Below are 6,373 nucleotides of genomic sequence, written 5' to 3' on the forward strand. Positions count from 1 at the left end.
GAGTTTCATGGAAGAAGGAATTTTATGGAAGCAGGAAATAATATTTGAATATATACTTCCAGAAGCACATCACTGGAACAATTTCAATGGTGAATGCACTATTGAAGATCTGCCATTGTAAATAAATGGTTACAAGAACCAGCAATGTAACTTCTAGACTGGGAAATTATTTCTAAATTAAACACTAATTGGCTGAAGAGGGAATGATGGCAGTCATAACATTATACACAATACTCCCGTTTCTTGGGATATGCGAGAAACCACTTGTTTAAGCAACCCTCAACATAATTTGTCTAGCTACCAAGTCTGGTCTCAGAACTAGCTTATTTGATATTAATGGCTTAAGATCAAACAAGCTTAGTTGAAGAATACAGCACTAGTATAGTCTTTCATAAAATGATGTTGTAGCAATTTAATAATGATGAACTTTGGAGAGTTTTTGTCCCATTGAGTTTATATTAAACATTTTCAAGAGATAGAATTCTTCATATAGACTTATTCAGAATTTATTCAGACTTTCAATGTGAATTTCTAGAATTTTCCCCAACTTTGGCTCCCCGGCATAAATTAGAACACAATTCTTTTTACTCTCTATGAAAGGTTGGATACAATATTTACTACCATTGTGTAAAGTACAGGTTTGTGAGTATATTTCTATTGGCTAGATTATGTATCCATCTTCATCTATGAGAAATTACATCCAATATTCCTGATTCCTCCCCCCCCTCCATTTCTAAACCTCACTTGAATTTAAACCATGTCTGTCAACTTCAGTGAATTTTGTTGCTTTTTTTAAACTAAATTTTATAGTGTTTTTTAAAGCATCCAATAGCTTATGTACCCTCCCGCTACAGCACTGAAATGTCATGATTTCTATTGGGATCTTATCAAATATTAACAAAATGTAATGAGATTCAAATTCAACATTCTTGTTAAATGTGATTACTTCTGAGAAGTATCTTGAAGAAATGCTGAAATATCACTTTGTAACTTTCACTTTATAGGAATTGGGAACACTTCTAGAGACTCTATGAGTTCAATGATGTGTATATGTATTGATAACCTCAGGGTAAAATGATAATCGATGTAACTTTATCTCTCTAAAATGACAGACTAAGCGAACAGTGGTTCTGTTCTTTGACAACGAGATTTTGGTTACCAGTTTTAAGTAGACACCTCTTTTTTTCTCTTTTAATCATTCATTCACTCTATGGATAGCATCAAAATGTGCAACTTGGTCATTAGTGCAGCCCTAGCTCAAAAGTAGTGGTTTTACCTAACAGGAAACTCAAATATTCACTTTAATGATCATTTTTAATTTGTTTAATCATCAATGTGATAAAAATAGGTACACTGTGTTTTCTTTGGATCAACAAATTACAAGTATGAGAATCACAAAGTGAATCATGAATATTTAATATGTTAACATTTGTTTTTAAAAATTATTCTGACATGTTAAGTTCAAAGTGCACATTTCCCTACACCACAGAATGGACAATTCAAACATGTATATTAAAATGTTTAATATAGCAAATAGAAAATGGTTTTCTCACAAACACTTCCAGTATTCATGATACACATTAAAAAAGGTGCCTTGATTGCACATTCATGGTCACATTTGACTTTTTCATCTTCCACCAATAGACTTCCCTTCACACTTGCCTCCTTGTGGAACAACTTGCCTCCAGAAGTTGTGAATGCTTCAACACTGGAAGTTTTTAAGAAAATGTTGGATAACCATTTGTCTGAAGTGGTTTAGGGTTTCCTGCCTAACCAGGGGGTTGGACTAGAAGGCCTCCAAGTCCCTTCCAACTCTGTTATTCTATTCTATTCTATTCTAGATTATATACCACTCCCCCTTCCCATATCCCCTGCTTCCTCTGTGCCCATTTTTAAATCTCATATTACTGTATTTTCCTTGTTTATTTATGTTTTTTCTGTTGCAAGTCGCTCTACAGCAAGGGAGGTGGCAAATAAATTTAACAAATAAATAAATTTTAATGCTTAGAATTTGAAATCCTTTCTTAATAAGCTGTTTATATTAAAATACATTTTAATTCTTGTATTCTGAACAGATTTCAGTTAGTTGATCACCTCCAGATTTAACTTATCATTGTGATGAGGAATAAGATTACAGTGCTTTGATTTCTATTACTGGATGTCAGTATTTATATTACATTCCAGTTTGCTTAGGCTAAGAATACTTCATATATAATTTTCTTTAATCTGTTTTTTAAAAAATTGTTTGGAAAACCTTTGATAATGCAACAGAAGTCTCTTTTTCTCTCCTTCCTACTGTATCTGCTGTTTGTGCTCAAAATCTGTCCTGACAGATTGGAAAACTTTTCAGTCTGTGGAAACAGCATGTAGTAGCCGAATCGTGCAATCAAACTATACCTGATTCATTTGTTTATTTATTTGTCAAATTTAATATTTTGATTTTACTTGTTTGCCCTGCCAGGTCATTGTTTTTCCTTTTTTGCCTCTGTGGCATGATCTGGTAATGCACTGACTATGAAAGTTGAATTGCTAAATGCTATAAGACACCATACCCGGACTGTAAAGTTATAGTAATTAGGATTGGGCAGGCTTCAAAAACTGTTCAGAAGAAGGGCTTTAGATCTCACACAAGAGTGAGGTCCATACTTCTGCTACTCATTAAGGGAGCCAGGACTTTTCAGGCTTCTGAAAAAATATGCCATTGTTTTAAGGGGTTGTTTAATTTAAATAAATGTATTCTTAAAGCAGAGATATATTTTGCTTTCAAGCTGACATAGAAACCCCCCAAAAGCCTCAGCTCCATTAGTGAATAGCAGCATGATGGTACCCTCAAGCAAGTCCTAAACACTTCTAAATCGTTCTAGAAGCACACAAACCCTTAATAAGAAATAATTATCTAACCCTGCATTATAAACTCAATTCATTATGGAATAGAGTAGTTTGTGATTTCTCCTTTTTATACATGAACTTTCTCTTTATGTTGGAGATAGATAGATGGTAAACAGACAGTTTTTATGTACTCTGATGTTTCGACTTACAAATTTATCCATGGAAATCATTTCTTTAAACCAGTTCCTCTGTTTCCACAAAGTATAGACTCCTCTATAGGAGAAGTTAGACTTTCAGCTATATTTCCCTCTATATCTATTCGTTAAGAGTCTTGATAACTCTTAAAGCAACATTTCCCAAATCAATGTCCTCCACAGGACTTAATGTTAAAACTCCTGAAATTCCAAGCCAGCCAATAATCATGTTGGCTTAGAATTCAAGCAGTCTCAACACATCTGGAGTTCATCGAATTGAAAAAGGAGCTCTGAAAGACACTATGGAGTCTACAATATAACCTAATTGGACTCATGATTAATGTCTCTAATGTATCTAGTGTTGCCACTGGAATAAGATATGAATAAGATATTCATTTCAGATTTTTTTAAAGGTATACTGTATAGCACTTCTAAAACTTGCAAAGATGGAATAGACATATATTCTCTATTTGTGGAAATTCACGTTCTAATACAAGAGTCTAAGACCAGTTCTATATGTCCCTTGGTTAGCAAAGCAAAGTCTAAATCTCAAATGATAAAATGTATTGTTTAGGTGACTTAATTCCAAGTTTGGGGCTAGAAGCATGCCACTTTCTTAATGTCAAGAATTCATGGCAATCCATATCTTCCAGCCTATATTCTCTCCTACCCCTATATTGACTTATGGAGGTTTCTGAGCTAGGCTGGATGTTTCTTGGTCAGGTGATGGGAATACAAGTCATCTATGCAATACCTACAGCTGGAGTGCTAGTGAGAAAACTCGTGGGGCCTGGCAATGCTGCTCTCAGTCAGTTTTCCCTAAATTTTATTACCTACATAACACTACAAATATATTTAGCCTATATACTATCAGTAGGTCCAATCAGAAAGAGTAATCTTAATAGGATGTTTCAAACAGACTTTTACACTGGAAAAAACTCGAAGGAGCTAATTTTAGAGTGATCTAAGGAATCTTTTACCTTCCTTTTCAAGAGAATGGCATTAGGAATATTGTGATCTCAGAACCAGAGCACCTATTTTGCTTAAAATTCACAAGTTTCATAAATAGCTTGCTACAGATAATCCCATTTGAACACTTAATTCATTGCCCACAGCTCATAGGTTTGACACATGCAACATAAAATGGGCTCATCAGCATGTTCTGCTAATCCAGGGGTGTCAAACTCATGGCCCATGGACCGGATGTGTAACATGCTGGCCACGCCCACCCTAGGTTTAGATGGGAGGGAATCACAATACATCATGTGACGATGCTGTGACAACCCGAGTTTGACATCCCTGTGCTAATCTGTGGTGCAAAGATCCTTCATTGTTTTTCAGACCATGTCCACATCATTTACTCTCCATCTCAGTAGCTGTCTCAAAGTCAGTATATTCTAGCGTGAAAGTACTATTTTACTTCTAATCACGGCAGAAAGCCTCTCATGTGGACATTCTAGGATGAATGGAAAATGTTCCTTGTATTAGTGATAGCTGATTCCAGTTGGCATAGAAGATCTGTATGAAACTTGTCTGGCTTCTGGGCTCTGTGCCTCTATGGCTATTTGTTTTGTGGTTGAAAGAGATTGTTAGATTACCATCCAGTTGGCATGTTCTGAGATGAGACATTTTAGTTGAGTTCACAATATTGCAAAGTACTACTACATTAAGTCACATATAAAGGGTCAGTTGAATTGAACTTGGGAAGGGTGCTTCAAATTTCTTTATTATTTCTTTTTTGTGCTGTGAAGAAAATCTAGCGGCCTTCAATTATTAAGATGCTAAATTTTTATAATGTGATCTGCTGATTATGCCTATTGATCAAGTTTTGGCTTCAGAAGCAGATTTTAGTAAACTGTGATAATTGAATAGCAGCTATTTGAATAGCAGCAATGCTTGTAACATTAGGTCATTGACCTATATCTCACTAAGCAAGATGTGGGGCACTTCTAGACAAAGATGCAGTACCAGTTTGGGAATGAAATTATCTTCATAACGATCCAATTATATTTTGACTGGAGGCTAGCCATTTCAAGAAATGTCAATATTTTTTTTCTTTCTTGAATAGAAAATGGCTGTAAAAGCAGCAAACATGGGGACACCTGGAATATTCATAAAATAGGCTGTAGAATAGAGGAGAGGATATCTGAAGGTACTGGTCACAAATGTAGAGGAGGCATTTAGTGAAGATCCAACTATTTGTGTTGCTTTCCCCCTTTTGATCATCTTGGCTTTTATTCTTTTCTCAATGGCAAAGAGAAAATAGGATAAAAGGGTAACCCATCCTTCCACTTACAGAAGTATGTTCATCTTCCATTCTAGATCAGAAAGCCAAAACACCACTGATCCACTCCAAATATAAAATGGATGCTGAAGGGCTGATGATGGGATCAGCTCGAAATAAGCTTCCATAGCAGCCATTTTCTTTGTGACTGGCATGCTCTCAAAATGTCAAATGTTCCTACTGGTTCAAAAAGGTAGCACTTAAGATCTGGCACACACATTAGAATTACCGAGTAATTTCACTCAGCTATTAATCACCGCTCCAGTATGGAAAGCAGACAAGTAGGAAAGACTCCTCTGATCTTACCTTCAACACAAAAAACAGCTGGCTTTCTCTTTGTAAGTATGTTGTAGAAGAAGTCTTCTAGAATCTATAATCTCCATAATTGCTTTAAATATTGAAATATTATTACAGCCTCCTACTAAGGCAGGGTCAATAGTGTTTGACATGACCAGGTGGTTTCCATTACTTCTGCCTTTTCCCATTGGGAAATTTTCCACAATTTATATGTTTATGAGCTGAGTCATGCTTCTACTTTGTGCCAGCAGGCAGTTCTAGGAAAGATGCATTTCTCCTTTACATCAGCCAAATAAAAGCATAAAGCCTCAGAATCTGATCTTTCTCAAGCTTAATTCTTTGGTCCTGGTTGCATGGAGGCAAGATGTTTTCTGGAAGATTGGTTATTCTTTTCTAACCAACATTCTCAAAAGTTTCCCCATCTCTCTTGCTTATTTCCTGCTTCCCTTTTTCATGGCAAGCAAGATGGCTGCTATCTGGTTAGGAAAGGGAAACAAAGAAGCTGGGATGTAACTATCCAGTCATATTTGAGCCTAGCCTTTTTGACTCTGTATGCAGCATCCTCAACAAAACAGAATTGGGCCAGGATAAAACCTGAATTGGAGCCAAACCCCTGGGGGGTCATTTTGACATCACTGAGCATTGCAAATAGACTGGGATGCCAAAATAAGTAATTACTTTTTCTTGATGCAATACAGTGAGGATTGTGGGGCTGTGCCTCAAATCAGTTGGGAAGATTGTTCATAGCATCAAAGGAAATGGTCTTATT

The sequence above is a fragment of the Thamnophis elegans genome, chromosome 5 (genome assembly GCF_009769535.1).
Source record: "Thamnophis elegans isolate rThaEle1 chromosome 5, rThaEle1.pri, whole genome shotgun sequence".
Lineage (NCBI taxonomy): Eukaryota > Metazoa > Chordata > Lepidosauria > Squamata > Colubridae > Thamnophis > Thamnophis elegans.